The sequence below is a fragment of the Pinus tabuliformis genome, chromosome 3_1 (assembly GCF_031772625.1).
Source record: "Pinus tabuliformis cultivar Carrire ecotype Pingquan chromosome 3_1, CPIR1, whole genome shotgun sequence".
Classification (NCBI taxonomy): Eukaryota; Viridiplantae; Streptophyta; class Pinopsida; order Pinales; family Pinaceae; genus Pinus; species Pinus tabuliformis.
This window is the reverse complement of record NC_142301.1, coordinates 181,244,116-181,254,939: the sequence shown is the minus strand read 5'-3', so window position 1 is coordinate 181,254,939 and position 10,824 is coordinate 181,244,116.

Genomic DNA, 10,824 nt, shown 5'->3' with positions numbered 1-10,824 from the left:
TTGGAACCCAGTAACAAGGAAGGTTGTGTACAACCGATATGTGGTGTTCATAGAGGTAAAAGATGTTATTAAACATGAAGTCCAACCAAAGGAACCTGAGAAGATAGAGTTTTGGCTTAAGGATAAAGAATCAGACTCTACAGCAGAGGAGGAATCAGAAGATGAAGAGCCACAAACTCCGGGTGTGAAAAGATCAATTCGAGAAAGAAGGCAGCCGGAAAGGTATAGTCCATTTTCTTTCTGTTCAAATATTTCTTTATCTATTACTGACGATGATCCCAGAACTGTGAAGGAAGCAGTAGATTCAAAGGATGGCAAACTCTGGAAAGAGGCCATGGTTGATGAAATGGCATCTTTGCACAAAAATGAGGCTTGGGATCTGGTGGAGTCGCCGGCTGGAAGGAAACCCATTGGAAACAAATGGGTGTTCAAGAAGAAGACAAATGCAGAAGGAAAGGTGGAGAAATACAAAGCTTGATTGGTAGCAAAAGGTTATTCCTAGGTGCCGGGAATTGATTTTGGTGATATTTTTTCTCATGTTTCCAAGATAACTTCTATTATATTACTTTTATCTGTTGTTGCTGCTTTTGATTTTGAGATAGAACAGATAGATCTGAAGACATCATTTCTTCACGGGGATCTGGAAGAGGAGATGTACATGAAGCAACATGAAGGTTTTGCGGTGAAGGGTAAGAATGAAATGGTATGCAAGTTAAAGAAGTCTCTGTATGGGTTAAAACAGTCACCAAGGATGTGGTATCAGAAATTTGATACATTTATACGGGGACTTGGCTTCACCAGAAGCAAAGCAGATCACTATGTGTATTTTAAATTAATTGGTGACCGTGTTATTTATCTGGTCTTGTATGTGGATGATATGTTGCTGGTTCCAAATGACAAAGAATTATCCAGGATTTGAAGACCCATTTGTCCTCCAAATTCGCCATGAAATATCTTGGTGTTGCACACTATATTTTGGGCATCGAAATTAAAAGAGACCAGCAAAAGAGGAAGCTCTAGTTAAACCAAAGGAAGTATGTCGAGACAATGCTGCAGAGGTTTAATATGCAGGATAGTAAACGGGTGAAGGTTCCTATTCCAGTAGGTGTGAGTTTATCTATTGAACAGTGTCCCAAGACACAAGAAGAGGAAGAGGACATGTCTCGTGTTCCATATGCAAGTGCAGTCGATAACCTGATGTATGCAATGGTCTATACTAGACCAGACATTTCACATGCAGTGGTAGTATTGAGCAGGTTTATGTCAAAACTAGAGAAGGAGCACTAGATAGCAGTGAAGTGGGTTTTCAGGTATTTGCGTGGCACTAGTGATTATGGTTTGTGCTACCAAGGAAAACTAGGATTAGATAGAGTGTTGGATATTCGTGGCTTTGTTGATGCAGACTGGGCTGGAGATCTGGATCAGAGAATATCTACAAGTGGGTATGTGTTTAACCTATTTGGAGGTGCAGTCAGTTGGATGAGTAAGAAACAATCTGTAGTGGCACTATTAACTACAGAGGCAGAATACATGGCAGCCACTCATGCAAGCAAGGAAGCAGTTTGGTTGCAGAGATTGTGTTCAAGTATGGGGTTAGTACAAGGAGCTATAAGGATAGACTGTGACAGACAAAGTGCAATTTTCTTGGCAAAGAACCCTGCATATCATTCAAAGACAAAGCACATTGATGTTCAGTATCACTTTGTGAGGGATATGATAGAAGACAAAAAGGTGTTGCTGGTAAAGGTGGAAACTTTGAAGAATACTGCAGATGCATTGACAAAATCTATGAGGAATTTAGACTTCTGTGATCCATAACATTGTCTAGATAATCTTCGGCAAAATCACATAATCAACCTTTTGTCGACGCGTTTCGAACCAACCAGTGTGGTTCATCGTCAGGACAAGTTGAAGAACTGATCAGGCTTAGCTTGATTAAATAGAGTGTGCAGAGACTCCAACGGTTATATTGCAACAGCTAATTTTGACCTGAGGATCAAAGTCAAACCCCTAATTTTTATTATTAATATACATTATAATAAATTTATTGTTTAAATATAATGGTCATTATATCTTCATATTTATTAAATAACCTATATTTATTATTATCCCCAAATTTTATTTAAATACAAATAAATAGTATTAAATTACTATTATTCTTAGAATTTAGCTACAATAGGTAACTGTGTATTTATTTAATAATAAGTGTTTAAATTAGCGGGTCCAGTGGTAAACTAGATATAAGTTATGGTAAACTAAAACTAAAAATAAACTATATCTTCATACACCTATATTTATTATATTCCCAAATTATTTAAATTACTATTATAATATAGTTACAATAGGTAACCGTGTATTTATTTAATAATAATTATTTAAATTTAAGGGTCCAATGGTAAACTAGATCATCATTTTTATTAATTATTTAAATGTAATGGCCAATTCGAAATTAAATTAATAAGTTCATACAATAATTTATGTTTATTAATAATCTATATTTACTTAATAAATTATAATTCTAATATTATAAATAGTATTCTAATTAAATCATTATTATGTAAATACCATAATTAAAGTACATGTTTATTAATAATAGCATATCCACTAACTCAATATTATATCATATATTTCTAATAATTTCTTGTTTATCATTTAAACCTCTTATAATTAATTTTGTAATTTATATCCATTAAATTATCAGTTAAAGGAAATAACAAGGTGAAGAAGAATTAAAAACCAATTCAAAGAATCTAATCTAATTTAAAATTACCCCTGGGATAAGGTTAATACCATAATTAGCCCGAAATTACTTAATAACAATTTACTAACTCCTGCACTCCAAAACCCGCCAAAAACAGAACTTGAGGAGAGGGAAGACAGAAACCCTGAGACCTAACATAAGGGGAATGAGGAGGCTAGGAAGACAAGGCTGGGACCCAGCAACTGCTAATCTTCCAGCCATCATCCCTATTAAGATTGTTTGGCCTTTTCTCAATCTCCAGGGCCTCTCTAAATTTGCGATGGTGAAACTGCGCAACTCTGGCAATGACTTGAGCATCTTCTATACAAACATGATGCATAGTCTTCCCCGCATGCTCAACCAGGGCTGGGGACTTGGTCCTACCATGTCTTAAGTCAGCCGAATGCTCACTAATCCGTTGATTGATCGAGCGACCAGTCTCACCAATATAAGGGGTCCCACAGGAACAGGGAATGACATAGACGCCCTTCATGTCCTTAGGGTCAATAGGTTCTTTCACAGACCTGAGGGAGCTACGGATAGTGCGGAGAGGTCTAAAGGTTTCGGGCACATTGTACTTCCTCAGAACCCTCGCAATCCTATCTGTGGTCCCCTGGATGTAAGGAAGGTTCACACTCAGGATATGGTCTTTAGGGACTCTTCGGATTGAAGGCTCCTTCTTGGCCCTGAGGAAGGCTTTTCGACCCAGGTGCCTATTGTAACCATTCTTCTCAAAGACATCAAGGAGATGAGCCTTCTCCGCTTCCAAGCTCTCCTCATCCGAAATTCTTACAGCACGTGTGGCCAGCGTGCTAAGAACCCCTAACTTCTGAGCGGGGAAATGATGCGAAGATGCATGCAACACTTACTATTAAATAAATACACAGTTACCTATTGTAACTAAATTCTAAGAATAATAGTAATTTAATACTATTTATTTGTATTTAAATAAAATTTGGGGATAATAATAAATATAGGTTATTTAATAAATATGAAGATATAATGACCATTATATTTAAACAATAAATTTATTATAATGTATATTAATAATAAAAAATAGGGGTTTGACTTTGATCCTCAGGTCAAAATTAGCCGTTGCAATATAACCGTTGGAGTCTCTGCACACTCTATTTAATCAAGCTAAGCCTGATCAGTTCTTCAACTTGTCCTGACGATGAACCACACTGGTTGTTTCGAAACGCGTCGACAAAAGGTTGATTATGTGATTTTGCCGAAGATTATCTAGACAAAATCTATGAGCTCTGAGAAGTTCTCTTGGTGTAGAGAAACAATGGTGTTGTAGGGCTAGATAAATGACTAAGCTCTCTTGTGGCCCCTTGTGGAAATAAAACAACAAGTGGGAGAATGTTGGGTTGTGTTATATTCTTTCCACAACTAGCCCACGTAGTTAACCGGGGAGTTAGAGGGAGGGCGGATCCCCCCCTTCATTGTGTCGATTGCATGGGGGGGGGGGGGGGGGTCACAAGGGGTTTGAGGGGTGTAGGTAACCCCCCTCTATGGGGTCTGGGGCACTGCCCCGGAAAATTTTGTTTTTGGACCCTATATTAGGTTGGGCGGACCTACCTATGGTTTTGTGCATGATTTTCGCACATGGTTTTGGATGCGATGGTTTTCGGTCCATGGTTTTGGACGCGATGGTTTTTGGTCCATGGTATTGGATGCTTCAGCATGTATAAATATGTATTGTAACATTGAAATGAATATAATGAAAAATCAATCTGGTAGTCCTGGTTTTGGAATCCAGGGGAAAATATCTGTGTATATGTGTTTTATGTGTTATGCTCTCGCATTGTTTATTTTCTGTGTTTTAGAATTCGTATGCAGGTAATTTATGTACAGGGTTAAAACCAATAGTTCTTACAAAGAGCACTGTTACGAAGTATGCAATGGTTCAATTGTTCAACAATATGCAATGGCTCCAAAGCTAATGAGAAACGTAGGTTATGATTCCCTTAGGCTCGAGGTGCAGGTCACAAAGAAGAGGAGAGAAAGGGTACCTAAGATAGATCTCAATGCTCTATGTCTATCAAAAAATGGTTACAAATTCTTTTATGTTGAGAATTCTGCTATGTTACAATGCACAAATAAACCGTGAAATTGTTACAATGATGAATGATTCAAGGAACATGATTTTGGATAATGAGAAGATGGTATGAAAATCTACTATATTTTCTTGTTAACCTTTCTCAGTTAAATCAACTCTCATTGTTGTTATATTTATTATAGTAATACATTGAATCTCGTCAACAAGATATGCTAAATCCATTGAGTTATTGCTTTATTCAGTTAAAAATAAGGGTTGCATGATTATAGAATTTAAAAAGATTATGCCATTATTTGTCAAGCATTTTATTTAAAATCAATGCCTATAATACAATTTCAAGGACTTTCATAATTTCACACATAATTCTTTAAAGGGTGCTAGCTCAGTGGAAGAGCACCTGTCTTATAAGAACGAGGTTGGTGATTCGATTCCACTATGCCCTAATATGAATTAATCAATGATAATGTAGTTTATTTTTAATTAAATACTTTTTATATTGATTATTTCAATGGCGAGATATTCTTGTTGATTCATTGTTTTATAGTTTCTCTAAAGAGACAAAAGTGATATTGTATTGTCTTTAAATATAATTTTTGTTGTCTCTAGAGAGAAAATAACTAGGATTAAAGACATATTGTCTCTATAAAGACAATATATCTTTAATCCCAAGTATTGTCTTTGGAGAGACAAAAATGAAATTGTCTCCTAAGAGACAATAATGCTTGTGTTATATATTGTCTTTATAAAGAAATTTTTTTATGAAAATAATTTGAAACACATGCTTAAAGACAATACTTAAGACAATAAACAAGTTTTTTTTTTTTTGTCTCAAGTCAAGACAATTCACCAAAAAATTGTCTTAAATATTGTCTTAAAACCCCCTATGTGTCGTAGTGATTGCCACAGGGGTATAAAATGGTTCATCATATATGAATTGAATTAAGACAACAAGAAAACATATATTTCTTAAAAAGTGTAGAATATTTCATGATAAAATGAGTTGTAAATATAAATTTAATTTAATATAACAAACAAATTTATTTGTTCAAAAATTAGTTGTCAATAAAATGTATTGTTAATAATTTTATATATATGAAAATTTTCTATTCAAAATTTCTTAGATCTAATTAACCAAAATAACATATATCTACGGAATAAATTTAGTTGAAAAAAAACAAAAACCTACATCTAATAAATATTGTTCAAAAAAAAACAAAAATAACATGGATATCGTGTATAATTAAGTAACAAAATAAGATATCTCCATCTGACATCAATCTCTCGTAGTGTAGCTTCAAACTTTATACCCATTTTAGGTGCATTTACAAATAACATAATTTTTTGAAATGCATTTACAAATAACAAAATTTGAATCGGTTATGAGTAAAAGCAATGCCTCACTAATATTTTCTCTTTGATGATAGTTCACTAAATCAACATTATTTTTATTGTATTTATGCAGTTGAAATGGAATATATGAAAGAATGGTTTCATAAGTAGATTGTTAGTTTCATTGTTGGGGAAACTAAATTTACCATAGTATTTCTAAGAGCGCATGCAAATGAAGAAAGTAGGATTTCGCATGAGAGATTTGGGCACTTGAATTTCAGACATATGCAGAAATTTAACAAGTAATGGATGGTTAAAGGATTACCAACCATTGAATTTTCAAATGACGTGTGTAATGGATGTGCTCTTGTAAAACATACACAAGACAAGTTCGAGAAGGGGCATGCATGGAGAGCCTCATCACCTTTGGAGCTTGTACACAGTGATCTCATGAGTCCATTTCTGGTACCTTCAATGAGAAAAGAAGGATATGTGTCGTCATTTATAGATGATTACATGAGATTCACTTGGGTTTATTTTCTGAAACTCAAGTCTGAATTTTTTCATCATCTAAAGATTTTCAAAGCACATGCGGGAAATTAGGCTGGAAAACACATCAAGATCCTTCGTACAGATAATGTGAAGGAATATGTAAATAATGATATCCAAAATATTTATAATGAAGCAAGCATACAATTACATCATACAGATCCTTACACTTCGCAGCAAAATGGGCAAGTCAAGAGAAAGAATAGATCTTTGAAAGAGATAGCCAATTTCATGTTCCATGCAATATATCTTCCATCAAAAGTGTAGGTTGAAGCTATTAATTGTGCCTCATACATACATAATAGATCTCATAAATATATTACTAGAAAAACACCTTTTGAGGCTTAGACTGACATGCAACCCGAAGTTAGTCATTTCCACATTTTTGGATCTTGAGCATGTGCCCACATTCCTACAAAGAAGAGAAAGGATTTGGAGCCTCAAAGAAAGACATGCATGTTTGTTGAATATTCTGATGAATTCAAAGGGTACAAATGTCTTGATATCAACACTGAAGAGCTCTTTATCAAAAGGAGTGTAAAATTTGAAGAAGATGCTTTGCATACACCACCAGATGAACCTGTTACAAAGTTGCCCTCAACCCTAATTGATGAGTATGTATATGATACTTCATATCATAATTCAGATCTAGATGACTGTTTTCCTGTGACACATGTTGGATCACTAGTTATTGAACATCGAGATAATACTTCCTCATGGACTTCAAAAGATTATTGACCACCTTCAACACAAAAATTGTGCAACATGAATGATCTCTTAGATGATCCTACCACTATACCTCAGTTTGAGGAAGCTCTATCATTAAAGTATTTTTTTTGTCTAAAAGTGGCCTCCTAAGGAAAAAAATAAAATAATAGTTAAAATAATAAAATAAGAGTTATGAATTTTGGAGGGAAAAGAAGAAAACTACTTTTTTAAATTGTATTTTCAAATTATCTCCTTATAGGTTTACTCAAATTTCAAGTGTAGGCACTCGTTGGATATATAATTAAGTTCTATATCAACCAAGAACCCATTATACACACTTTTAAGAAGACTCGCATTGATAAAAATTAAAGGTACATTAAAAAAAAACATGTTGAACATGTTTTTTAATGTATCTTCATTTTTTATCAATGTGGGTTTTCTCAAACGTGTGCATAATGGGTACTTGTTGGATATATAATTTAATTTCGTATCCAATGAGTGTCTACACATGAAATTTGAGTAAAGCTATAAGGAGATAAGCCAAAATTACAATTAAAAAAAAATAGTTTTTCTTCTTTTCCCTCCAAAATATTTACATGTACCTCTTTTTAAATTTAAATCATTTTGATTGGCTTACATATCATGACATGGAAATTACATGAAAATTTCATGGGAAATTTTAGGTTGAAATTTCCTCTAATGAATCACTCTTATTTATGGAGCCATGAATGCCCATGCCTTATTATATGGTGCATGCATCTGATCCATGGACTTATGCAAAAGCAATTGAGAATCCTAAATGGTAAGCAGCTATGGATGATGAATGCAGCTCTCTCATTGAGAACCATACTTGGGAGATGTTTCTACTACCTTCCAATTGTAAACTTGTCATGTGAAAGTGGGTTTATTGGACCAAGAAAGAAACAGATAGCCAAGTTAGTCGATATAAGACACGATTGGGGGCAAAAGGTTTTAAGCAAGTACATGGCATTGACTATGATGATACTTTTTCTCCAGTGGAAAAAGTGGATTCCATTCGGCTAGCTCTCTCCATTACAGTAGTAAGAGGATGGGAGGTGCATCGTATGGATGTGAAGAATGCTTCTCTTCACGGTGATCTTGAGGAGGAAATATACATGGAGTAGCCACAGGGATACATGCAAAATTCATCTCTGGTATGAAAACTAAAGAAGCCTCTCTCTGGCCTCAAGCAGGCACCTAGAGCATGGTATGCCAAGATGGATTCCTATTTGTTATCTCAAAATTTTGTACACTGAAAATTTGATTTCAATGTTTATTTCTTGAAGAAAATTGACTCCTTGTTAATCATAGTACTCTATGTAGATGATATTTTGATAATAGGTAGTTTAGCTTCTGCCATTGTTGAGATTAAAACTACATTGCATAAGCGGTTTCCTATGACAGACATGGGCTTGCTAAATTTTTTCCATAAACTAGAGATTAATCATAGTGGTTATAGGATTACCATTTCTCAACCAAAGTATGCTAGAGATGATTTCACATGAGTGACTGCAAGCCAGCAACCACACCGTTCTTATCAAGGATAAAGCTTGAGGATGGAAAAGACATCATTGGTTGATTGCACATTGCATCGTCGTCTTGTGGGGAGTCTTCTTTATCTTACTCACTCTCATCCTAGTCTCTCATATGTCATAGGAGCATTTTCCATATACATGCAGGAGCCACATGAGTTATATTGGAAATTTTCAAAGAGAATCCTTCGATATGTTCAGGGGATAATCGCCTATGGGATTCATTATGAAGCAAATTATGTTTTGGATCTCATTGGGTACGCAAATTTATATTGTGTTGGGGACAACCTTGATCGCAAGTCCACCTTTGGTTATTTACTTAGTTTGGGATCTAGCCCAATTTATTGGTTTTAAGCAAGAAGCAGGTTTCCATTGCTTTATCATAAAAAAAAGGTCGACTGCAGAGGAGCAGTAAATGACACTATTCAGGCCATTTGGATACAAAATTTCCTTTATGAGCTTAGTATTAGTGTCTGTCGTTTTACTGTCATATGGTGTGATAATTAGAGTACACTGAAGTTTTGCAGAGATCTAGTGCAACGACAACAAACCAAACATATCGAGATCCACATGCACTTCATTAGTGAACTAATTCATGCCGAGATCATTGATCTTCGGTACTGTCCCAATTCCGAGCAGACTGCTCATATATTCACAAGGATATTCACTGAACAGAAGTTCCAATTTATGCAAGATCGTCTCGGGCTGAAGGAAATCACTGCCTAACAATTGTCTTTTCCCTAATTTTTGCATTATATTTTGAGGGGGGTTTCCTTGCCACTAGGTTTTCCCTCTTTCCTCTTTTCATGCATTGTACATGGGTATCTGAAATGGCCTTATTGTCAGGACTCATTCATTTTTGCATCATACTCACCTACATTATGGTTAGGGGGTGTTGGTGTACATGCACTTAGTTAGCCTTAATTAGTTTCAATTAAACTCTAATTCTTGCATGTGATATGCACTTAGTTAATGCTAGTTAATTATAGTAATTACACGTGGTGTGCACTTGGCTTTAGTTACTTAACTCTAGTGCTTACATGTGGTTCATGTGCATATTAACAGAACATAAAACACAGTTAGTTTTAGTTAGCTTTAATTAGTATTATTTATTGTATCTATAACTAAGCTTAACTTAGTTGCTTTATGTATTAATTCTCAAATCAATATTCTAAAATTGAATTCATTCTCTATTCCAATTTTGTTTTTCAATTCTTGCAAGTTTGTGCCATTGTTCTTGAGCTAGATCTATATTTGTGGTCTAATCATTTTACATTGTGAGAAGCAAAGATGCGGCCTCGACAATGTGAAATTGATAGTCAAGTTTTCAAATTGTCACGGAAAAGATAAAGTTTGGAGTGTATAATTCTTAATGGATAATCAGTTTCGTGTCACTACAAAGGAAAATAATATTCATATAGCACAAATGACAACATCTATGGAGATTTTCATTTCCTTGATCTCCAGGAATAGGGAAATGTAGTTGACAAATATAATTGACAGAGTCGCATGCCTAGTTTGAGCTCCTGTCTCAGAATCTTGGCTTGCTACAAAAAAAATTCGAGCTTGTGGTAATTCGCGGTGGACAAGTTGAGTTTCGGAATGGACAATCTAGTCCCAATGGTGGTAGAAAGGGGAATTGCGGTCACCAACGGTGACTCTGGAGAACTCGAGGAGCACGGGGAGTGCAACTTCAAGCTCATAGGAAATGACAGTTAATGATGGGGACATAGGTTCAAACGCACCTTCTTTCCAAAACGATCCAGAACATTCCGAATTTGATCTAATGGCTACTCCTAGGGAGAATACTAGCTAGTCTTGGATGTTTTAGTTACCATGTTTTGCAGACATATATTAATATTAGGCATCTTTTAGAAGTT